The following is a 27,350-nucleotide window of genomic DNA, read 5'->3' as shown; positions in this document are numbered from 1 at the left end:
AGAATACCAGTGATGTTTGTAGTCAAGCCTCTTTGTAAGCTGGGTGCTTCATTTTGCAGTGGTTGTTCTGTCCTTAAGAAACAAGGCTTAAATAAATAACTTCAGCCACATAGCTCAGTTCGCCCACAAACATCCCCACATGTTTTTCTGTTTCCTCTATTACACTGTCAGCTTATCAAGGAATATTTTACCATCACATCATCCATGCCTTGCCTTTCCTGGCTCCTGAGTGTTTAATAAATAGTGATTGAATTAATGCATGAGGGCAATATATGATATCTCCTGATATGTTACTACTTTAAATCAGGTCTCATATTTTTGGATTGTGGCAGCACTATATATACCCAGTTCTTACTGTTATTTATATTCAAAATTAACAAGCTTTACTTTCTTGCAAAAAAAATTCCAGTCTTAGAATTTTCATTTATTCAGGCTTGTTTTCTCTCAGATCCTGTAGGTCAGAATTACCATGGATGAAAATTAAAAATGCAGACTCTAGGGCCCTGTTCTAATCTCTGGGTCTGGGACCTGAGGATTTGCATTTTTAATGTATCTGCCGGTGATTTTCTTGGGCACACTAAAGTTTGAGAACCACTCTAGCTATTGTTTTATGATATTCAAATCACAGTTTTGCATGCTGTCAGTCTAGAAATATAATTATCATCTAGTAACCATTTAAAAGTAGGAAGAAACCAAAACAAATAAACAAAAAAGCAATGAAACTTTTTCTCTCCTGAAGATTGTAAAATGAAGGAGGAAAATGGAGAGTAAGGGTGACACTGGTGGATGGATCAATAGGAACTTTGCTTTTGTGAGGGTAACTTGAGAGTGACCATGCAGTGCAGTTGCAGAGAATCGATTTTTGTTCAGTTTTCCTGCTCCTCTGAGTCCTGAGTGAATGTTCTTTGTAGGATTCTTGCAGTGTCTGTTTCACAAATCTTCAGAAGCATTTAGAGGGGCCACAGGTCTTTCTAAGCATATAAAAAGCTGAAGGACTTTAAATCTCTTGGGTGAAAATAGTTTCCAGTGAATTGTTTCTTCTTCTGATATAAGACATAGTTCTACTGACCACTGGTATCTACTGTTCCTGCTTTTGCTTTGAAGTCAGGTTATTCTCAGGTTCTTGATATACTTTATGAATTGTCTTTCAATTTCTAATAGGTATTTAATAAATCTTTATTTATCAATCTTAAGTGCAGAGCACTAAAGCAAGGATTTCTGCAATCATAGATGCTATCAGGCTAAGTTATTTTTAATTAGCTGTGCATTGTTATAAAGAATACTATGTGATACCCATAGTTTCAAGTACAAAACAGGCATGAAAAAGTGCATGTTGAATGAAAAATAATTGACAGAACTACCTTTTAATCCATTTTCCTTTTGTTGGAATTATGAGTGTGTCTCAAACTTTTCATACAGATTGTACATTGGACACCACTGAGGTTGTTCAACCCTAATGATTAAAGCAAAACAAAAATAGGGGGCGGGCCGCGGTGGCTCAGCGGGCAAGAGTGCTTGCCTGCCGTGCCGGAGGACCCCGGTTCGATTCCCGGCCCCAGCCCATGTAAAAACAAACAAACAAACAAACAAAATATAATAAAACAAGAAAATGTTTAAAAATGTTTCCCTTTCTTCCTCCTTTCCTTCCTTCCATCCTTCCTTCCTTCTCTGTCTTTCCTTCCTTTCCTCCCTCTCTCTTTAAAAAAACAAAAAAAAACAAAAAAAAAAAACAAAAATAGATGGTGTGTTAAGATTTGCTAGAGAAACAGAACAAACAGGTGATATCTGTAAATATGAGATTTAAAAAGGTGTCTCATGCAGCCACAGGAATGCAAAAGTTCAAAGTCCATAGTGAAGGTTGTGAAGCTGGCAACTCTGATGAAGGGCCTCAATGAACTCCACAGGAGAGCTTTGCTGGCTGATGAAGCAGTGAAAATTCTCCCTTCTCCCTTAAAAGTCTTCAACTGATTGAATCAAATCCAGCTGATTGGATTATCTCTTTTGTAGGGGATACACTCTTAGTTGATCATAGATGTAATCATAATCAGCCACAGCTGCAATAAACTGATTGATAATTTAATAAAACAGCCATGAAATATCCTTGCAGCAACAGTTAGGCCAGTGCTTTGCCTCATCAGTCAACAGGCCATCATCACCTGGCCAAGTTGACACCAGACCCAAACCATTACAGATGGTGACGAATTTTTTACAAAAACAGTGAAATTCATGTCCTTCTCTGGTTCAAAGCTATATGAAATGGCCAACTCTATGTTTATATGAGCACTGAGTTGCAGTCTGATGTACCCAGTCCTTAGACATTAAAGCAGGAGGTAAAGAGGGCAGTGTGGCGGTAGGAGGTATCTCTGTGGGACTGGTGATGGGTGGTGAATATTGTTGTTCTTTTTAAATTGAAGTATAACTAACACAGAAAAATGAACATAAATGTACAAGTTCAATGAACTGTAAACAAAGTGTACACTTGTATAACTGGTAAAGAAACAGAATGGGCCAGCACTGCCAGAAAGCAACCCTTTACACCCACTTTCAGGAACTTCTTCCCAAAATGAAAAACATCATCCTGACTTGTAGCACCATAGATTAGTTTTTCCTTATTTGGTTCGTTATATAAATGGTATCCTTTCATGTGTATCCTTGTGGGTAACTTTCTTTGCCCAACATAATATTATGAGATCCATGAGTATTTTTGCATGCAGAAGTGCATTTATTACCATTGCATTTTATGAAATAAAATATTTATCCATTCTTTTGTTTATGGGCAATAGAATAGCTTCCAAATTTGGGCAATTAAAAATCTTGCTTTTACCCAATTCATTCTATAATGCTGTCATTATCCTGATACCAAAACCAGACAAAGATTGTGCAAAAAAGAAAACTACAGACCAGTATCTTTCATAAATTTAGACACAAAAATTCTCAACAGTATATTAGTAAATCAACTAAAAATATACAAAAGCTATTATAAACCACAAGCAAGTAGGATTTAGTCCAGTTATTAAAGCCTTGTTCAACATTTGAAGATTAATATATGAACTGGCTAAAGAAGAAAAATCATATGATCATATCAATTACCAGAGAAATAATTTGACAAAATCTAATGCCTATCAATTACAAAGACTGTGAATTAGGAATAGAGGGTAAGAACCTTAATGTGAAAAAATCATTTGACACAATTAACCCCATCTATGACAAAGACTTTATGCAAATCAGGAATAGGGGGTAATATCCTTACCACGATTAAGAGCACGTACAAAAACCTATAATTAATATCATACTTAACGGTGGAAGGCTAAATGTCTGTTCTCATCACTCTTACTCAACATTCTGGGATTTCCAGCCACTACTATAAAAAGAAAGGAAGGAAGGAAGGAAAGAAGGAAGGAAGGAGGAAAGGAAGGAAAGAGAAATGCATACATATTGGAAAAGAATTAAAATTGTCCCAATTTGCAGATGACAAGACTGCTTATGTAGATCCTTTTTAGAACTAATAAGTGAGTATAGCAAGGTCACAGGTACAAAGAAACATACAAAAATCAATTGTATTCCTATATATTGATAATGAACATATGGAAACAAAAATAAAAAAGCAATACCATTTACAGTTGCTCAAAGAAAATACACTTACTGAAACATGCATAAGATCTATATGCTGAAAATTACAAAATGCCCATGCAAGGAGTCAGAGAAAACCCAAATAAATAGAGAGAGCTACCATGTTCAAGTAGAGGAAGAATCAACATAGGAAACATGTCAGTTCCCCCCAAATTTATCTACATGTTAACACAATTCTTACTAGAATCCTAGCAATTTTGTTTCTTTTAGACATAAACAAGCTTATTGTACATTTTATATAGAAAGGCACAGGCTCTAAAATAGCTAAAGCAATCTTGAAAAAACATACGAGGAATCACTTTACTGGATATTAGGAATTACTACACAGCGATAATAATCAAGACATTATGCTATTGGTGGAGAGATGGACACATAAATCAACGGAACAGAATAGAGAACCTAGAAATGAACTATGCAAGTAAGCTGTGTTAGTCAGGCTTCTCTAGAGAAACAGAACCAATAGGAGATATCTCTAAACATGAGATTTTTAAAGTGTCACATGCAACCATGGGGGTGGGGGCGGTGAAAGAGTGCAAAATCTGTAGGGCAGGCCACGTGCTAGCAGCTCCCGCAAAGGTCTTCTAACTCCTCAGGAGAGGCTGGCTGGCTGAAGTGGAAAGAGAGATTCTCTCTTCTGAATTCTCCTTAAAAGCCTTTGGATGATTATATTAAGCATCATTCATTGCAGAAGACACTCCTCTTTGTCAACTGCAGATGTAGTCAGCCTTGAATGCAGTTGACACGCTCATGATTTAAGCCCATGAAATGTCCTCACAGCAACAGATAGCCAATGCTTACTTGATCAGACAACTGGGCACTGTCACCTGACCAAATTGACACATGAACCTGACTGTCACATATACCAAACTGATTCTTTTTCTTTTTTACATGGGCAGGCTCCCAGAAACAAACCGGGCCTCCAGCACGGTAGGCGAGAATTCTGCCACTGAGCCACTGATGCACTGCTCCCAAACTGATTTTTGACAAAGCTGCAACGTAATTCAATGGAGGAAGGATAGCTTTTTCAGCAAATGGTGTTGCAACAACTGGAAATCAATAGGCAAAAAATAAAAAATGAACCTGTACATAAATCTCTCACCTTACATTAAAAGTAACTCAAAATGAATATGGACTTAAATATCAGTAATACAACTATACAATTTTTAGAAAAATAATAGGTCAAAGTCTTTGGGATCTAGGGCTAGGCAAAGATTTCTTAGATTTGATAACAAGATCCATAAAAGGGAAAAAAGTATGACTTGGACCTCATCAAAATAAAAAATAATAATAATAAAAAAACTTTTGTTTAAAAAAACAAGACCCTGGTCAAGAAGATGAAAAGAAAAGCTAGAGATTGAAAGAATATATTTGCAATCCACATCTCTACAAAGGACTAATATTTACAATATATAAAGAACGCTCCAAACTCAAAGGTAAAACAAAACAAAACAAAAAACAATACAAATGGATAAAAGTCATGAAGAGAAAATTTATGGAAGAAGGTATGCAGATGGCAGATAAGAAAATGAGATGTCACCATCTGTTTTCGTTTCCTGGCTGCTAAAACACATACTATACATGGGTTGGCTTAAAAAATGGCTATTTATGGCAATGGTTTCTCCTTTCTCCTCTGTAGCCTTTGACTTCTGTTTTCTTCCCATGGCTTTCTCTATGTCTGAATTTCATTGGGCATATAAAGGACGCCAGTAGTTCAGATTGAAGCCCAACCTGATTCATTTCGGCCAGACCTTAAGGGAAGTAACATCTTCAGAAGATCCTATTTATAATGGGTCCACATCCTCCAGAATGCAGGCCAAGACCAAGACCAAGGATCTGTCCCAACTGGGATATCCAATTAAATCTAGTCAAATGCAAATTAAAACCTTATCAGAATAAGTAAAATAAAAAAAATAGTGATAACTCTAAATGCTAACGAGGATATGGAGAAACTAGATCACTCACGCCTTGCTGGGGTAATGTTAAAAGGTACAACCACTTTGGCAAACAGCTTGACAGTTTCTTAAACGGTATCCTAAAAAACTAAGTAGGTAACTAGCATATGACCCAACAATTACATTTTTGGGCATTCAGCCTAGAGAAATCAAAACTTATGCTCACAACAAAACCTGTATGCAAATATTCACAGCAGCTTTGTTAGTAATAGGTCCAAATTGGAAACAACCCAGATGTCCTTCACATGGTGAATGCTAAAACAAAACTCTGGTACTTCCATATCATGGAACACAAGTAAACAATAAAAAGGAACAAACTACTGACACACTCAACAACCCGAGTGAATTTTAAGGGAATTATATCAAGTGAAATAAAACAATCCCAAAATGTTATATACCATATAATTCTATTTATATAACATTTGAAATGAAAAAAAATTAGAAATGGAGAGCAGATTAGTGCTTCCCAGGCATTAGCGGGGTTAAGGGTAGAGAGAAGAGAGGTAGGTGTGATTATAAAAGGGAAACAAAAGGGATACCTGTAGTGACAGAACTCTCCTGGACCTTGACTCTGGCGGTGAGTATGTAGACATATGCCTTTGATTAAACTGCATGGACTAAATACACGCACACTCACAAGTACAAGTAAAGCTTGGTAAATGAGTATAAGTGGCACTGGGGAAATCTAAATAAGATCATGGATTATATCAATATCAATATTATCATTATGATATTATACTATAGTTTTGCAAGATGTTACCATTGTAGGAAATGGGATAAAGAGTACGTGGGATCTTTCTGTCTCTTACAACTGAATATGGATCTATAATTACTTTAACTGAAAATTTAATTACAATAATCCCACTATTAGCTTTGTAGTATATGTCTTTAAGTTAAGCATACACATCATATCTGTTGGCTACATATCCAAGTTGGTACATGACACTACCTAACAGTTTTGCAAAGTGGCTATGCCAGTTGACATTCCAACGCTAATGAGTGCTTGAGGATTGGAAGAAGGAAGCTTTAGGGAAGAGACTGCTTGGGAGCTGCCTTTCTGCTGTATACTTCTATTCCTCCTGTTCCGCCCTATCCCCCTCTGACACATTTTGATTATTCAAGAGACTGGGTAACTTCATCCAGTCCTCTACTCCCCTTCCAAGCACCTTTGCAATCTTCTTTTAACTCTCTATATTCATGTGTAACCTATAAAATGATAACCTGGAATATAGAACCCAATGTTTTAAACAGGAATCCACACACTACAGCCTGCAGACCAAATTCAGCCAGGCTTATGATTTTATAAAAGCCATTTTATGGGACAAAACCACGCCCACACATTTTATATTGTCCGTAGCTGCTTTCACACTATGACAATAGAGTCAAGTACTTGAAATAGAGACCTTAAGACTTGCCAAGCTTAAAATATATATTATTTGGCCATTTACAGGAAAAGTTTGCCAGCCACTTTCTTAAATCATCACAAAGATCTACCATGTAATATAGAAATAGAATTTTATAATTAAACTACAGAGATTTATTTTCTAAAACTCTTAGGGTTTAAACATGTACAATTTGATGGATCAAAATGAAGGCAGTAGAAATATTGTAACGTGCCTTATCAAATAAACATATTAGCAAATTGCCAACATATTCTGGTTTCTTGGGAATGTATTCAAGGCCTACTTGAGGCAGTGCCTCTCTACTGAATACTAAGTGAGACAGAGGAAGTATGGAGCATGTATAATGCATCCTTTAGGAGGGTGCTGATGGAAAACAGATGCAACCAAATTGTAAACCTCCAGTAATTGAAGAAATTATTGATATCCATTGTAGCAACTGCCCATAATTGATACATAAGTGCTGATAACTAGAACAATATTGGTTTTATGTATGCAGCATGTTCAGAGGATATCATATTTTACAGAAGGCTTCAAATACATCTCTTTTTCTTGCTAGGCTATAAGTATAAATCTGCTATTAATTCAGTTTACATGTTATTTCTTGAAAGGGAGGTACAGAACTGAAGAATAGGCCTTTCTCTATGAGCTATGGATTTGATTAAATCTATCTTTACCTGCTTATAAAAAATATAGTAAATATAGATTCTTATTGGTATGCTCTTTGAATTCCACTTTAAACATAAGTTATAAAAACGTGAACTATTATCAATCTATTGCTGAGTAATTAATCAACCCCAAACCCAAAAGCTTAAAACATTTATTGTTCCAGCTGAGTAGGAGGCAGTTGGGTAGTTCGGCTAATCTTGGCTGGGTTCGTATGTGTCCACCAAAAGGTGAACTGGAGATATAAGCATGCTAGGGGGAGTGCAAGTAGGACTAAGGTGACTTTTCTTTTTGGAAGAGTCTTGTTGATTATTACTTCTTTCCTTAAGTAAGGCCATTTCTTTTTGGAAGTCTTGTTTATTGCTACTTCTTTCCTTAAGTAAGGTTTTAAAATAGAGTATTGAGTTTTATTTTGACAGAGATTAACTATTGTTCAATATATATCTTTCTACTTCATATGATTACTGGTATGTATTTTGTGTGTCAGTAACTCATAACAAGGATTTTATAACTTCAGCCACCAGGTTCATTTCTGGGTAAACAAAATCCCATAACATCTGTGGCTCCACTAGATTGATTCTGTTAAATTAGTTCAACAACTTTAGCAATTAAAAACAGTTTATTGTGCTTATAGTTCATTTAACAATCGATATACTGTTTTTTTTTCCATTTTTTTTTTCAAATAGCTGCTTAGTAAACATGACCCAGGGGTTGGATAAATGATCTAAATGATATTATAATGGAATTGATTGAATATTTTGTCATCATCAGAGCCAATCCAAACCTCAAAATCTTTAACTAGGAGAAAATGATGAGATCCTTGGACAGGGACAGATGGGTTTACTTGTTTTTGTTTTGTTTTTTTCTCAGCATTCTTCAGAGTAGAGAACTTAATGAAGTAGCTGAAGATAAGGTAGAGGTGAGGTCGTTTCTCTGACAAAAGAGACCATTTGTCACAGTGTATATCTATTCAGCTGTGTTTTCTTCCTCTACCTCATGATTATGTTTGAAAATGTTTAATGACCCCAGCATTTCAGCTGCTACTTTATTCAGGCTGGTGAACTGAAGCCATTTGCTATGCTAGCTATGTTGATTTAAATTATTTTTTTCTAGTATTCTCTGATTGTGTATATGTCAGTGCCTCTCAAATTCAAATGCATATCATATGAATCACCTGGGGATCTTGTTAAACTACAGGTTCTGACTCAGAAGATCTGGGGTAGGACTACAGTCTACATCCTAACAAGTTCCTAGATGATGGCAAGGACCTCATAGCAAGAATGAACTTTCAAAAGAAAAAAAAATGTTGACTAAGATTATTGCACACTGCCATGTAATTTCTTTTTGTTCATAATAATGGAATGGATCCACTTGGGGGTAACTGGATTTCATTAGAAGCCCTCATGGCTATCCATGGACATCCACTGTTAGGGCCCACAAAATAGGAGTCTTCACATAGACTCTGTTAATCAGCACACAGTGGGTTTTAAATAAGATTCACACAAAAATATGTATTTCTGCTTCCCCTGAAAAATTACAATATTTTCTTCAGTGTGAGGAATTGGCATGCTTTTCTATACTGCAGTAATTGCCTGGAGTTGAGTAGCAGCACTTTTGTTTTGCCACACTCCCCAAGAAGCCCTTTTGTCCTGTGGACCATGTAACTCATTTATGTTAGCCCCCTAACCCTTGTAGACTTTTAAGCATGACTACTTTATGTCACTCTACCACACTGGACATTCTCTGTGATTCCTTTTCATCAAGGCAGATACCACCTGTGATGGTTAGGTTCTGATGTCAAATTGGGCAAATAATTATGTCCCATTGTCTCGTCAGGCAAGCACTAGCCTCACCACTGCTGCAAGGATATTTTGTTGCTGGTTGATCAAATCATTACTCGGTTGCATCTGTGACTGATTATATCTGCGATCAACAAAGGTATGCCTCCTATGGTGAGATAATCAAATCAGCTGAAGGCTTTAGAGGAAAAACATTCTTTCACTGCTTCTTCATCCAGCGAGCCTCTCCTGTGGAGTTCATCCAGACCCTTCATTGGAGCTTCCAGCTTCATAGCCTGCTCTATGGATTTTGGACTCTTCCATTCCCATCATTGTGTGAGACACCTTTATAAATCTGATATTTATAGATCTCTCCTGGTGGTTCTGTTTCTCTAGAGAACCCTGACTAACACAGTTTGGTACCAGGAGTGGTTCTTGAGAAACAGAATCTTAAAAATGGGTTTTTACAATTAGTTTTCTACTCTGGCCAGATTCAGAGGCACTAATGGCTGTTTCCAATAATCAAGATGCACTTACAGTCCATGGGGTAAGTTGGCAAAAGAGATACTCAAAATATCACCATTAGATTCTGGTGTGCACCTATCGATCTGGCAAATGCTATTTATCTCAATAGCTGTCAGTAAGGACCACCAGAAACAGTTTGCATTCAGCTGGCAAGGCCAGCAGTATACCTTCTCTGTCCTGCTTTACAAGTATATCAACTCTCCAGCCCTATGCCACAATCTTGTCCTCAGGGACCTTGATCATTTCTCCTTTCCACAAGATACCACACTGGTCCATTATGTTGATGATATCATGCTGATTGGATCTAGTGAGAAAGAAGTAGCAACTACTCTAGACTTATTGGTAAGGCATTTGTGGGTCAGGGGATAGGAGAGAAATCCAACAAAAATACAGGGACCTTCCACATCAGTGAAATTTCTAGGTGTCTAGTGGTGCGGAGCATATCAAAATATCCCGTCTAAGGTGATGATAAGCTGTTGCATCTGACTCCTCCTAGGACCCAAAAAGAGGCACAATGCCTAGTTGAGCACTTCTGCTTTTGGAGACAACATATTCCTCATTTGGATGTGCTAATCTGGTCCATTTACTGAGTGACCAAAAAAACTGCTAGTTTTGAGTGGGGACCAGAGCAAGAGGAGGCTCTGTGACATGTCCAGGCTGCTGTGCAAGCTGCTCTGCCACTTGGGCCATATGATCCAGCAGATTCAATGGTGCTGGAAGAGTCGGCGGCAAACACGGATGCTGTCTGGAGCCTTTGGCAGATCCCTGTAGAAGAATCACAATGTAGACCCTTAGGATTTTGGAGCAAAGCCTTATTCTCTGCTGCAGATAACTACTCTCCTTTTGAGAAACAGGGGGCCTGCCACTGGGCCTTAGTAGAGACTGAACCTTTAACTATGGGCCTCCAAGTTACCCTGAGACCTGAATTCCCTATTGCGAGCTGGATGTTTTCTGGCCCATCAAGCCATTAAATTGGGTGTGCACAGTAGTACTTCATCATAAAATGGAAATGGTATATTAGTGATAGGGCTCGAGAATGTCCTGGAGGCATAAGTAAGTTACATGAGGTACTGGCCCAAATGCCCATGGCCCCCACTCCTGCCACATTACCTCCTCTTTTGCAGACCAGAGCTATAACCTCTTGGGGAGTTCCTTATAGTTAGTTAACTGCAGAAGAGAAAACTCAGGCCTGGTTTACAGATGGTTCTGCACAATATGCAGGGACCACCAGGAAGTGTATGGTGCAGTACTACAACTCCATTCTGAGATGTCCTTAAAGGACAGTGGTGAGGGGAAATCCTCCCATTGGGTGGAACTTCAAGCAGTGTACCTGGTTGCTCATTTTGATTAGAAGAAGAATGGGCCAGAGATATGTTTATATGCTGACTCATGGACTTTTGCTAATGGTTTGGCTGAGATGGTCAGGGTCTGGGGAATATTTATGTGGAAAAACTTTTCTGAGTGGGCAAAGAAATGAAGATATTTGTGTCCCATGTGAATGCTCACCAGAGGGTGACTTCAGCATAGGATGGTTTAATAATCAAGAGGATCAGATGACCCATCCTGTGGATACAAGTTATTGTCTTTCCTCAGTCACTCCTGCCATTGCCAAATGGGATCATGAACACAGTGAGCATGATGGTAGGACTGGAGGTTATGCATGGGCTCAGTATCATGGACTTCTACTTACCAAGGCAAACCTGGCAATAGCCACTGCTGAATGCCCAATATGCCAGCAGCAGTGACCATACTCAGTCCCCAACATGACACTATTTCCAAAGGTGATCTGCTACCTGATGGCAGGTTGATTGCATTGGACTATTTCCATAGTGAAAAGGGCAGCAATTTGTTTTAACCGGAATAGACACATACTCCAGATACAGGTTTGTATCCCCTGTACATAATGTTTCTGCGAAAACAACTATAAATGGACTTACAGAATACCTTGTCCACTGTTACGGTGTTCTGCACAGCATTCCTTCTGATCAAGGGACCAACTTCACAGCAAATGAAGTGCAGGAATGGACACATGCTCATGGAATTCTCTGGTCTTACCATGTTCCCTATCATCTGGAGATAGCTGGGTTGGTAGAACGGTGGAATGGCCTGTTGAAGACCCACTTACGGTGCCAAATAGGTGGCAATACCTTGCAGGCCTGAGGCAGTGTTCTCCAGAAGGCTGTATATGTTCTGAATCAGTGTCCACTCTATGGTGCTGTTTCTCTCATACCCAGGATTCATGGGTCCAGGAATCAAGGGGTGGAAATAGAAGTGGCACCACTCACTATCACCCCTGGTGATCCACTAGGAAAATTTTTGCTTCCTGTCCCTGAAACTTTAAGCTCTGCTAGTCTATAGGTCTTAGTTCCAAATGGAGGTGTGCTCCTATCAGGAGACATAACAATGATTCTATTGAACTGGCAGTAAAAACTGCCACTTGGCCACTTTGGTTTTCTCATGCCACTGAATCAACAGGCATGAAAGGGGAAACTGTTCTGTCTGGGGTGATTGATCCTGACTATCCAGGAGAGATAGGACTGCAACTACACAATAGAGATGAAAAAGAGTTTTTCTGGCACACAGGAGATCCCCTAGGGTGTCCCTTAATACTACCATGCCCAGTGATTAAAGTCAATGGAGAATTGCAGCAATTCAATCCAGACAGGACTACCACTGGCCCCCAAATTTCAGGAATGAAAGTCTGGGTTACCCCACCCAGCAAAGAACCACAACTATCTGAAGTGCTTGCTGAGGGTAAAGGGAACCTGGAATGGGCAGTAGAAGAAGGTAGTGATAAATATGAACCACAACCATGCGACCAATGGTCACATGAGATAATTCAATCAGCTGAAGGCTTTTAAGGGAGAAGAGAGACTCTTTCACTGCTTTTGCACTAGCGAGCCTCTCCTGTTGAGTTTGTCCAGACTTTTCATTGGAGCTGCAAGCTTCACATCCTGCCCTACAGATTTTGGACTCTTCCCTTCCCATGGTTGTATGAGACACATTTATAAATCTGGTATTTATAGATCTCACGTGTTGGTTCTGTTTCTCTAGAGAACCCTAAAACACCACCCATTATCTTAGGGTTGTACAACTCTGAGGAGCCTATATAATGCCACACTGAGGCCATGAGTCTGCCCAATGCTCAACCCATACCAAAGGCCCATGTCTAACTTGATGTATTGTCACCTACTCTGACTTCCTGAGCTATATCAACCTATCTGAATTGCAATTAGATTTATATCGCTTTTCCTTTAGAATCATAGAACTAAGTGAATCTGAACATAAGTAGAAACTGAGGCTTAGAGAACTTGAGGACTTTCCTAATGTTCACAGAGTTCTAAGTGGAGGAGCCATTTATTTAGGCACTGTTTTAGTTTTTTAATGCTGTCAGAAATGTAATGTACCAGAAATGGTTTGGCTTTTTAAAAAGGAATTTATTAAGTTACAAGTTTACAGTTCTAAGTCCATAAAAATGTTCGAACTGAAGCGTCCAGAGAAAGATCCTTGACTTAAGATAGGCCATTAGGTCCAGAACACCTGTCAGCTGGGAAGGCATGTGGCTGGTGTCTGATGGTCCTTTGGCTTTTGGTTTCAAACAGCTTCCCTGGGTGCATTTTCTTTCTGCATCTCCAAATATCTCTGTGTTGGCTCTGTAGCTTTTGCCAAAATAATTTCCTCTTAGTGGACTCCAGTCAGTGACCCACCTTCAATGGGCAGAAACACATCTCCCCTATAATTGGGTAGTTCACATCTCCATGGAAACAACTTAATAAAAAATATCCCACCCTACAATATTAAATCAGGATCAAAGAACATAACTTTTCTGGGATACACGACAGTTTCAAAAAGGCACAGGCACCAAAATTTATTGTTCATTAATCAATTCTATTTTTCATTAGTTTTGATGTAAAGAAGTAAAAATTTATATTTTATTCCAACAGCTGCTAACACTGTTCATTGCTACTTCAAATGTGGCCCATGATCCAGCTATAGCAACATCATCTAGTAACTTGTTAGAAATGCTGGCTCTCTAGTCCTACTCCAGACCTCTGAGTCAGAATACACACATATATTAAATTGAGCTTACAAATCAATCATGCATAAAATATAGTATTCTCATTTACAACCCCATCACCAACACCTGATTGCACTGGACCACTTCCATTGTGAAAGGGGCAGCAATTTGTTCTAACTGGAATAGACACGTACTCTGGATATGAGTATGCATTCAAATGCAGGGTGTTGAATATTTGTTACAATTAATGATAGCACTTGTTTTTGTAATTGTGCTTTTTCTTTAACAGTAACTACCTTTGTTACAATTTATCATCCATTATTTATATTCTGTGTATTTTTTTCCCATATAGCACCCTGTAATTACTACCTTGTATTTGTATCATAAGTTTGCTATAATTCATGAAATAAGCTTCTTAATCTTGTACTTTTAATATAGTCCATTGACTATAACAGAAATCACTGTATTGTGTAGTCCTTTATGTTTTCCCTTTTAATTTTTAGTCTAGTATTGTATACAACCTGAGGTTTCTCTTTTTAACTACCTTCAACTATATATTTCAGTGCTGCTGATTACACTCACAATAAAGTGCTAATATCACCACTATATATTTCTAAGCCTTTACCATGAGCCCAAATAGAAATTCTATGCAAGTTAAGCATCAACTCTGTATTCTCTAACCCCAGTCTATCTCCTGGTAACCTGTATTCTAGATTCTAACTCTATGAAGAGAATAGTATAACTCTTATTTACTAGTTCATAACAGTTAGATCATGTAGTATTTGTCCTTTGTGTCTGGCTTATTTCACTCAACATAATATCCTTAAGGTTTGTCCATGTTGTTGCATGAATCAGGATGTCTTTTCTTTTACAGATGAATAATATTCCATTTTATGTATATACCACATTTTGTTTATCCATTCTTTGGTTGATGGACACTTGGGCTGCTTCCAAGTTTTGGCGATTGTAAATAATGCCATTGTGAACATCAGTTTTCAGATATCTGATTGAGTCCCTGCTTTCAGTTCTTCTGGGCATATGCTTAATGGTGGGATTGTTGGATCATATGGTAATTCTATAATTAGCTTTCTGAGGAACTGCCAAACTGTCTTTTACAGTAGTGGCACCATTCTCACCAGCGAAGAATGAATGTTCCTATTTCTCCACATCCCCTCCAACACTTGTAGTTTTCTTCTTCTTCTTCTTCTTTTTTTTTTTTTCAAATAGTGGTCATTCTAGTAAGTGTGAAATATATCACTGTGGCTTTGATTTTCATTTCCCTTATAGCTAGTTATGCTGAACTTATTTCCATGTGCTTTTTGGCCATTTGTATATCCTTTTTGGAGAAATATCTATTCAAATCTTTGGCCATATTTAAATTGAGTTGTCTGTCTTTTTATTGAGTTGTAGGATTTCTTTATATGTTCTGGACATTAAACACCTATTGGATATGAGATTCCCAAATATTTTCTCCCATTGAGTAGTTTATATTTTTCACATTTGTGACAAAGTGCTTTGATGAACAAAATATTTCAATAATGAGGTGGTCTCATTTATCTATTTTTTTTCTTGTGTTTTGAGTATAAAGTCTAAGAAATCATTGCCTACCACAAGAACTTGTAGATGCTTCCCTATATTTTCTTATGTAAATTTTATGGTCCTATCTCTTTTATTTAGGTCTTTGATTCATTATGAATTAATTTTTGTTCAAGTTGTGAGATAGGGGTTATCTTTCATTCTTTTGTATAAGGATATCCAGTTGTTGAGCACTGATTTCTGAAGAGACTGTTTTTTCTAAGATGAACAGACCTGGTAACCTTGTCTAAAATCAGTTGGCCAGGCAAGATGGTGGCATAGTGAGATATGGCAACAAGTTCGTCCTCTACACCAGCTGATAAAAGCCAGAAGCTGTATGGAAAATCTGCTGGGGGGTAATCAGGGACCAGACATACAGTGTATACCAGTCTGGAACAGTGAAATGGCTCAGATTCCACACAGAAGTGTAAGTGTCCCAAGCAGTAGAGTCTGGTGCCCCACCTCCGTGGGTATAGAAGGCTGTTTCTCCAAGGGAAAAGGAAACAGATTTTATTAGTGGAAAGGAGTTAGCTAAACCAAGCTCCGATTGGGGAATTAATTAAATTCTGACTACAGAAGACAGGCCCTGAGCACAGATAAACTTGGAGCAAGCACTAAAGGAGCCAGGAGTTTTCACCCCTGCAAAGAGGGGCAGGGGCTATGGAGGGCGGGTGGGTGGGGGGGGGGGAAATAGAACCAAAGATAGAGGTTAAAGGCTAAGATGGTATAACTTAGGAATGCCTAGAGTGGATAATAATGGTGATGTACAAATAAAAACATGTTTTTGCATGGGGGAAAAGAAATGAATGTCAAGATTGCAAGGTGTTGAAAATGGGAAGGTATACAGGGAAAAGCATAATCAATGCATGCTAGGGTCTATAGTCAACAGTAATATTGCAATATGCTTCCATTGAATGTAACAAAGGCAATACGCCAAAACTGAATGTTAACAAGTGGGGGAATGGGGGAGGGGTGTGGATTCTTTGCAGAAGAAAAGAGTCTTCATAGAGTTATAGTGGTGAAGGTATGGCTGTTTACTTAGGTTGGATTGTATGATGTGCAAATAAAACTCTTTAAAAAGGAACAGAGAAACAAGTGCTAGAGAAAATGTGGAGAAAGAGATGTACCTATTCACTGTTGGTAGTGAAGGTGAGAGTTGCAGCCTGCCAGAGGGCTGTGTGGTGGTTCCACAGGAGGCTAGGGTTGTCATAAGATCTTTCAACCCCATTGCTAGGTATATACGGAGAAACTGAGAATAGGGACATGAATGGACATTTGCACACTGGTGTTTTGGGCAGCATGTTCATGATTCAAAATGGATGGAGGCAGCCTAAGGGTACAATAGAGGAATGAAATGGGAGACTGTGGTATATACATATAATGGACCAACGGACTACTGTGTGGCATGCAGCTAGGTGAATGAACCTTGAGGACAGTATGTTGAATGAAATGTCAGAAAAAAAAGACAAATATTATTATGTCTCACTCATATGGTCAAACTATAATATATAAACTCAGAGAATTGAAGTTGAGAGCATGGGTTGTCAGGTTGGGGCCTATTGTAAAGCCTCCTAGATTGTAAGCTTTTACAGCAGTCATGTCTATTTTGGAGTTGTAACTATTATTTCCAAATTCTGAGATACTGAACTATTTGTGTATAACCTGGTCATTTCCAGAAACCTCAGGTATTTATGTTACACCTGAGATTTAGAGTTAGAGCTCTGAAGCTATGAAAGTCAGATTTGCCCCATGCAGCAACTGTTTAAAAAGTTGAAAAAGTGATCAGACTAAGGCTAAAGATGTGAATGAAGCTGATCTGAATAGGACTAAGGTAAATTAGAATACAGGGTAAAGGATGATATGATCCATTTTTTAATACTTCAAGTTCTGTGTGAGGTAAAATGAAGAGATGCTTATTTGGTGTTAAATTTATTTTTTTGGGTAGTGCATTATCTAATTTAACTCGTATGCTCAGTTTAGTATGCTCAGCTTTTTGGAACATATGGAGTCTTGAATAGGGTGTGAGATCTTGTTGGTTTGTACAGGCTAGTGTGATGCCCTGATAGATCCCAGAGTAATTTGGGCCGAGAATAAAAAAGTATTTGCAAAATCTCCTTGGGGGACTGGGGAGAAAGGAGGAAATATTAAACTTCCCTATCTGGGGAAATCTTGATAGTCTCACAAACACTAGGGACAACCAATTCAATAGGCTGAGCCCTCAGTCTTGGGGTTTGACCCTTTGAAACTTATTGCTGCAAAAGAGAAGCTAGGTCTACTTATATTTATGCCTAAGAGTCACCCCTAGAGAAGCACTTTTGTTGCTCAGATGTGGCCTCTCTCTCTCTAGGCCAATTCAGCAGGTGAACCCATACCCTCCTGCCTAGGTGGGACATGACTGCCAGGGGTGTAAATCTCCCTGGCAATGTGGGACAGGACTCTCAGGATGAGCTGGGACTCAGCATCATGGGATTTAGAAAGGGTTCTTTCCCAAAGGGGGAAAGAGAGAGATGAGACAAAATAAAGTTTCAGTGACTGAGAGATTTCAAACAGAGACAAGAGGTTAACTTGGAGGTTATACTTATGCATAATATGGATATTCCTTTTTAGGTTGTGGTGTATTGGAGTGGCTAGAGGGACATATCTAAAACTGTTCAACTGTGTTCCTGTAGCCTCCATTCTTGAAGACAATTGTGTAACCACATAGCTTTTACAGTGTGACTGCGTTATTGTGAAAACCTTGTATCTGATGTCCCTTTAATCCAGGGTATGGAAAGATGAGTAAAAATATAAGGAAAAATAAATAATTAAATAATGAGGAGGATAAGGAATGAAAAAATTTGGGTATATTGAAATACAAGCGGTCAATGAGAAGGAAGGTTAAGGGGTATGGAATATATGAGTTTTAAAATTTTTTCTTTTTCTGGAATGATGCAAATGTTCTAAAAATGATCATGGTAAAGAATACATAACTGTGATGATACTGTTAACCTTTGATTGCATACTGTGAATGGACTGTATGTGTGTGAAGATTTTTCAGTAAAAATATTTTTAAAAAATCAGTTGACCATAGATGAAAGTGTCTATTTCTGAATACCCAATTGATTCCATTGCTCAATATATTTATCCTTTTACAAGAAACCACCCTGCTTTGAACATGTATCTTTATAATATGCTTTAAAGTTAGTATGTGAGTATCCTCCAACTTTTTACCCTTCCAAATAAATTTGATAATTGGATTTTCCAGTTATGCAAAGTAGGGTGTTGGAATTTTGATTGGGATAGCATTAAATCTGGAAATCAATTTGGTATAGAATTGGCATCTCAACAATATTTAGTCTTCCATTCTATGAACATGCAATTTCCTTCCATTTGTATTTATGTCTGTTTTGATTTTTTAAGCAATGTTTTGTAGTTTTTTTGTGTACTAGTCCTTTACATCTTTAGTTAATTTTATTCCTAGATATTTGATTATTTTAGTAGCTATTGCAAATGGAAATTTTTCATTGATAGCCTCCTCAAATTGCTTATTACTTGTGCATAGAAACACTACTTATTTTTGTGTGTTGATCTTGTATCTCGCCCCTTTGCTGAACTTATTTATTAGCTCTAGTAGCTAATAAATTGTTGTAGATTTTTCAGGCTTTCTATATATAGGATCATGTAATCTGCAAATAATGAGATTTTTACTTCTTCCTTTTCAATGTGGATGCTTTTTTCAGGCCCAACTTCTCTAGTTAGAACTTCTAGCACAATGGTGAAGAAGACTGGTGACAGTGGGCTTCCTTATTTTTTTCCACATCTTAAAGGGAAAGCTTTCAGTCTTTCACCATTGAGTACGATGTTAACTGTGGGGTTTTCATATATGCCATTTGTCATGTTGAGGAAGTTTCCTTATTCCTATCTTTTCAAGTGTTTTTATCAAGAAAGGATGCTAGATTTTTTCAAAAGCTTTTTCTGCATCAATTGAGATGATCTGTGGTTTCCCCCCCTCAATTTGTTAATGTAGTATATTGCATTAATTGATTTTCTTGTGTTGAACTACCCTTGTATACCTGGGATAAAACTCTCTTGACTACTGTGTATATTTTAATATGCTGTTGGATTCAACTTGCAAATGTTTTGTTATGTATTTTTGCATCTATATTCATAAGAGACATTGATCTATAATTTTCCTTTCTTGTAGCAGCTTTATCTGGCTTTGGTATTAGGGTGATGTCAGCCTCATAAAATGAGTTATGTAGTATTCTCTGCTCTTCAGTTATTTGGAAGAGATTGAACAGGGTTGGTATTAATTCTATTTGAAATGATTGGTAGAATCACTTGTGATGCCATTTGTTCCTGAGCTTTTCTTTGCTGGGAAGTTTTTGATGACTGATCCCATTTCTTTACTTCTAATTGGTCTGTTGAAGTCTTCTATTTCTTCTAGAGTAAGAGTAGGTTGTTTGCTTCCTTCTAGGAATTTGTCTATTTCATCTAAGCTATCTAATTTGTTGGCATACAGTTATTCATAGTGTGCTCTTACAGTCCTTTTTATTTCTGTGGGTCTGATCCCACAGAATGTCCCCTTCTCATTTCTGATTATATGTATTTGCATCTTTTCTCTTTTTTTTCAGTCTAGCTAAGTGTTTGTTAATTCTATTGATCATCTTAATTGACTTTTAGTTTTGTTTATTCTCTCTATTGTTTTTTTATTCTCAATTTTATTTATTTCTGCCTCTAATAACTGCTTTGGGTTCAGTTTGCTGTTCTTCTAGTTCTTCCAGGTATGGAGTTAGGTCTTTGATTTTAGGACTTTCATACGCATTTAGGGCTATATATTTCCCTCTCAGCACTGCCTTCACTGCAACCTATACATGCTGATTTGCTGTGTTATCATTTTCATTCATCTTTAGGTATTTATTAATTTCCTTTGCAATATCTTCTTTGACCACCGATTGCTTAAAAGTGTGTTGTTTAACTTCCTTGTATTTATAATTTTTCCGGTTCTCTGACTGTTATTTATTTCCAGCTTCATTTCATCATGGTCAGAGACAGTATTTTGTATACTTTCATTCTTCCTAAATTTATCAAGACTTGTTTTGTGACCCACCATGTGGTCTATCCCAGAGAATGACCCCATGAACACTTGAGGAGAGTGCATAGTCTGCTGTTTTGGGGTGCAGTGTTCTGGATATGTCAGTTAGGTCTAACTCATTTATCATATTTTTCAAGTTTTCTGTTTCCTTATTGATCCTTTCACAAGAGTGGCATATTGAAGTCTCCAAAAATTATTGTAGAAATGTCCATTTCTCTCTTATATTTTGCCAATTTGCCTGATGTTTTTTAGGGTATCCTAATTAGGTACATAGATATTTATTGTTATTTCTTCTTGGTGGATTGTTCTTTTTATTAATATATAGGTATCCTATATATATATTTTTTTGCAATTGAAGTCTGTTTTGTCTATTATTGGCATTACTACCTGAGCCCTTTTTTGGTTATTGTTTGTATGGAATATCTTTTTCCAACCTTGCACTTTCAACCTATTTGTGTCCTTGGTTTGGAGGTTAGTCTCTTGTAGACAACATATAGACGGATCACATTTTTTGTTTATCCAATCTGGCCATCTGTAGCTTTTGATTGGGGAGTTTAATCCATTAGCATTTAATGTTATTAATATAAATGCAGTCCTTTACCATTTTATCCATTGGCTTTTATATGTCGTATCTTATTTTTGTCTCTCTTTTACCTTTTAGTTACTGTGACGGTTAGGTTCTGGTGTCGACTTGGCCAAAGACTATGCCCAGTGTTATGCCTGTACTATTCAGGGTTCTCTAGAGAAACAGAACAGGAGAGATCTGATTCTTTCTTCTCCCTGTTCACATCTGCTGTCGTATGTCTCCAGTGTATTATTGACCTCCTCTACTGTGCCTTCTATCCCCATAATTTCTGTTTTGTTTCTTTCTATTTACTTTCAAATTCTTCTTTTATATTCACAGATTGTCTTCTTAATGTCCTTTATCTCTTTATACACATTTTCATTCTTCTCCTTGAATTGATTTAAAAGATTTGTTTGAACATCTTTAATTAGTTGTTCCAAATTCTGTATCTCCTCTGAAATTTTAATTTATTCCCTTGACTGGGCCATATCTTCCTGTTTCTTAGGATGTATTGTAATTCTTTTTCTGATATCTAAGCATCTGATTATCTTGATGAGTTTACTCTGAATATTAGTTACTCTCTCTTGCCTAGGGCTTTATTGCTGATTGGCCTTGTGTTATGGCTCTTATTTGACACTTAGTTCAATTTATTCTAGACCTTTAGTACAGCCTGTGTTTAACTGATCAGATTTTTTTCAGCTCTTCTTAATCTGTTTCTTGCCATGATTACATAGTCCAATTTTTAAGGTTGTAGTTTTTGTGCAATGGTTTCACTTCTAGGAGAAATATTCCTTTCCTCTTTTCCTTCTTTAGGAATCTTGATCTGTTTTGTTTGTTTCTGTTTTGCCTCCACAGTCTTATTTTTTTACATGCCTTTCATTGTGTCTAGCTGTTTTTACTGGAGGGCAAATTTTAGGAGGAGGGTCACCCCCAGAAGACTTTCCCAAGTTAGTGTTTCCCAGCCAAAATAGGGTCAAGGACCCACAAAGAGGTCACAGACCAGCTCCAAAATGCCCTTGGGAGGGGATCAGGAAGGACATTAAAAGCTCTTTGATGGCTTCTTAAAGCTGTTCCTTCCTGGCCTCCCAAGCAAATGTGGTCCTTCAACTAGCCATCCCCTGCAAACCTGAGGGAAGTAGTATGCCTTTAGATCTCCACTACCTCCACCCCAGTCAGGGGTGGGGTTGAAACAATGACTGCCATTTCCTTTGTCAGGAACAGGTTGTAACAGTAGCTCAGAGTCAGGACTCAGTGTTCTGTCTTCACTAAGCAAAAGCTGTGATTAGTGATTGGCTGTGCCCACCCCTGTTTTTGGGGGTGAAGATTTTTATATCCTTTTCTGTCTCCAGCGAGCTAGCCAGTGACTGGACCCCAAGGCAATTTACCATGAGAGAGGGGATGGATACTGCCAGCTACCATGCAGAGAAAGCAACTCACTGTTCTCCACTGTAGTTTATCAGCCTTTTCCTCCCATTTTTCCTTGGATGCTGTACAGTGTTCTGGCCTCTGAACCCCAGGACAGTTGTCCAGACAGTTGCTGCTTTTTCCAAAGCCATTTTGGTGGGAGGTCTGAGTCCTGGAGCTCTCTACTCTACCATCTTCCCCATAAGTCCAGAACTTGTATTTTAAACAAGATCCCAGGTGACTTATATAATGGATATTCAAGTTTGTGAGGCCCTGACATATATACAATCAAAGAATATATGAATAAAATAATATGAAAAGTTGGGCAGTGCAGCGGTGGCTCAGTGGCAGAATTCTCACCTGCCATGCCAGAGACCTGGTTTCGATTTCTGGAGACTGCCCATGCCAAAGTACTACTACTAATGATAACATAAAAAGTTCAGAAATCAATATAGCTAACATATAAAATGTCTTTAGTACACCAGTTTCATGGAGCTACTACCTCGCTTCAACACAAAATGAGTAATTTTCTGTTTCATTCATTGAGATTTTCTTAAGATTTTATTTGAAGAAAGGGTTCCCCAGATTAAAAGGAACAAAATGAAATAAAACAAGAATTATTTTAATAGCAAAACTGAGAAGGAGAGAGAATAGAGCATTTAGGGCAGGATTAGATAGACAAAGCTCTGCAGAGTAGGTTGGTAAATCTGACTATCCTTTGATAATACTGAAAGGCACAAGCTGGTGATGAAGTTTAATTGTAATCATAACCTGAATCTAAACAGCTTGCATTGTTGTAATTGTATTATATCTTTTCCGGACTGACTGGGACCTTCTTTTTCTTAGTCCCTTGTTCCTTAGTCTCTTCGCTAGTCCCCCTCTCTTCTTCTTCCTCCTTGCTGTATTCTATTATGTTGTTCTGTTGTGCATTTCTATCCTAATGTAAAGTCCTCAGATTTGAACTGTCTAAATTCTACATGCCTGACCAATGAATTGATTCTGATAAGCCAAGATTATATGGCCTTCTAGCAAAGGAAAGCATTAATATTTCTGTGGTTTCAGATGGTGACTATTGCTGAGAGGGGAACATTTGATTAAATGCTGCTTGGCTAGAAGAAGGGTTGGGGGCAGGTCATATCCACCCAACCCCCCCCCCCCCATGTACATGTACTCCAAGTTAAAATGTTTGCTTATATTCTCTGATAACAGTTTGGGAGAATATTGAACTGACTGGCAGAATCATGAGGGCTATATGCAGCCACCAGGTTAGTCATAGAACAAATAGGACATTGTTATTACTAGGTTGGTTGCTATCCATTGGAGGAGTTCTGGAAACCCAGGGTAATGGTGCTGCCATCCTGGATAAATCAACATTACTAAGCCAGGGTTTCTCAATATACATTTCGTTGTTGTGTATGATATAGGCAGAGCATTTTATACTGTATTTCCAACTTTTTCATACCATTTGAGGATATCCATAGGGGGCTTAGTGGAAACAAATTATACTTTTTCTTAATTATAAGAAAAATAAAAAGGAATATTCTAAAGAAGATATTACACATATTGAATTACTATAAGACATTTAAATACAATGTTTTTATTATTTTTAATAAGCTAACTTCCGTGGACATAATGTTTTATATCAGGAATTTATTTTTGAAATAGCTACAAGTAAAATATGAGTAAGACCATTTAATGATGATCTCTTCTAATAGTTTTGGTCACAAGTGGATAATATAACATATCCAGAGAATATGTACTGCTCTTTTCTCTATTTGACAGCATTCCATCAATAAAAAATTAGTCTCTTTTAAGTTATGTGTCAAGGGAATCATAATTCTAAATCTAATGATTTGTCCTTTTCTTCCATGTGAAAATATAATGTTGAAAATATTTGCGATAAGGCACATGGATTTCCTATCAATTTTTCTCATAGTAAACATTTCAGAATAATGATAGAAGCTTTTCTTCAAGCACACATAGATATTGCTCTACTGGTGTTAATAATTTTCCTCAGAAATCGTATAATGCTGATAAACATCACTCACAAATCAGTCCAACCTCATTTTCTCAAGGTGGATTTTTGTTTTGAATTAATAAATTTTGCCAGCATACCTTAATATGTTTTTATATTATTCTTGCAATTTGGGGCTCAGTGCATTCCAGTGCTCAAATCTGTGATAGAAGTAAGTCACTTTTTGAAACGAAGATTTTAAAGTATTTTGAACTTAGTATTGATGGTGTGCTCTTATAACTAGCTTCTTTTGTTCCAGCTAATATCACTGTAAAGTAGCTCATAGAAAAACTCTGTTTCATATTTTGTCCTTGCATATACTCAAAGTTCAAGTATTTTCCTATGTTAGATTGATCCTATGTTGCAATTAGGTTCCAAAGCAGCTTGTTTGTGATCATTTGTTTGCTAAATTGATTTTGAAGAAGAGAAGAAATATCAAGGCATACATATACAAATTTGAGGGAATTCTAGTAACACCTAATGAATCATGTTGGTTTCATTTGTGGTGGATTGATTGTTCTGTAACTCTGATAACTTCAGCTTTAGTCAAAAATATTCCAAATGTGGTGTGAATATACATACAAAATAAAAATTAGCTTATTTAATTATAGAGTTCTCCAGAGAAATGATGATCTTTGCAGTTTCAGAAAATTGATTTTTCTAGTTAGACTATTTAATTTAATATTTAAAATTCTAAAAATATAAGAAATGTGAAATTAAGTGGTAAAGACCTATAATCTCTTCAGTCTATTTAGACAAATTAGGTTTCATTTTATCAGAAATTTTTGAAAATGTAAAAACAGTAATTATTATGAAATTACATCAGACTGATTAATTTTAAACATCAAAAACTAATAAAATATAAATAAATCAAAAGGTAGCAATTTGGAAAATTAACAACATCAGTTCTACTTTAAATATGCATATCTAACACCTTATAAGAAAAATAATGAATTACAATAGCAATTATATATAACTTCTGGATGAGTATAGAAATCATGAAGATAAGAAAATTAGATGAAAAGAAATAGGGAATAATTTATATGCACTGGCAAGTAGAAGTGTATTATTCTTGATAGTTAAATCACTGACCAATTGGGATAATTCAACAGGATGATAGTATAGATTATAGATTATTCCATTAACTCTTCATTCATAAAACAACGATTAACATAAATTCAGGAAATTACACAAAAATGGTATTCAGGCATAATTTCAACTGTTTGAATTTTTGAATGGTTACAAAAATGGTTTTAAGTTTTTATCTCTTTCTATGTTTGTCACAGTTGACCCAAATCTCATTTGTCACACATTGGTGAAATAACTCTGGCAGGGGCATATATGACTGGGCAGGGGCATGAAACTGCCTGGAATGTAAACCAGGATCTACTGCTTGCTTGTTATGTGAACTTAGATAAGTTACTTTGACTCTGTTTTCTCATCTGTAAAAGGGTGATATTAGCAATGCCTACTACATTTTAGGTTGACATGAAAGTTAAAATAATTAAGACTTGTATTGTACTTCTGAACAATGTCTGACATTCAATCAGTATTCAGTTAGTGTCAGATACTCATTTTTATGGGTAGTAGTAATAGTGCTATATGAAAAAGGGGTCCATGACCAAATAAAAAATCTTGGCTTAGACAAAATCAAGCAGCTTTCATATTATAGACGTTTTCACAGTTCTTAATATACTTCAATATGCATTGTGAATCTCTACGGGGGGAGGTATAGTGTTTTCCAACCTTATATGGCCATAGAACACTAATTTTGATTCAAGGATCTCATGCAGACACTATTTATAGAATACAGTCTGGAAGACACTGGTCTAGTGTCATCTTCAGGACTAAACCAAGTTGTGCAACATCCTTTCAATGAGAAGGTCCTTTCCAGAGGCCCTTCACAGCCCTGACCTACATCCTCCATGATTGGAACCACGCTTTGTGTCAAGGCTGATCTAGCAGATAAGCAAGCATGATAGAAATGTTTTAAACACTCTTGTTGATCATGCTAGCTAGTTTTAAATCATCTAACACAATACATCAGTCCCAGATTTTTCTTGATTCTTTGAAGACCTCTGCCAGAGAGAACATTTGGAACAGTGCTCTCTCAGACACTTTTTATGAATATTTCTATCATATTGCAATTTATCTTCAAAATAAAGTGTGTTCAAAACCTACATTTAATGTTTGACTTGAGTCCAAATGCCCTCAGAATTCTTTGTGAAATAGCATCCATGCCTGTCTGAGCCCAAATCTCTAATGTATTTATTATGTTCTTGCTATATCTTTCTCTACTACACTTTATTTTTTGAGATGTCCATCCCACTTTTCTCCCCAGGAAGGAGCACAGATAATGTGTAACATGGAGACAGCTTTCCTGGGGAGTCACCAATAGATGTTCAGCCAGAGGGCCAAGTTCTGTTGCATCTACAACCCTGTTCCATGTGGTGAATGGCAGAAGTTTTCTGACTGCATCCAAAGAAGTACAGAGGGTTTGCTGTAGCTGCAGATCTGGCACTCAACCTTTGTGATCCTTAACAAAAATACCAAACAGCTTTAAAGGGAAAATGAAATATTTTTTTTATAAATCCCACCATTGCCAGCAGCAACTCCCAGGATGAGGGAAACAGCAGCTAACTCCTGTTGATGAACCTTTGTGCTATTGAGACAGTGCTCAAGGGCATTGCATGTTAGCTCCTCACTTAGTCAAATGGTACTGGCAAAAGAATTCTTTTTTATTCCTCCT

This window comes from Tamandua tetradactyla, chromosome 3 (assembly GCF_023851605.1).
Source record: "Tamandua tetradactyla isolate mTamTet1 chromosome 3, mTamTet1.pri, whole genome shotgun sequence".
Taxonomy (NCBI): Eukaryota; Metazoa; Chordata; class Mammalia; order Pilosa; family Myrmecophagidae; genus Tamandua; species Tamandua tetradactyla.
This window is presented reverse-complemented; position numbering follows the sequence as displayed.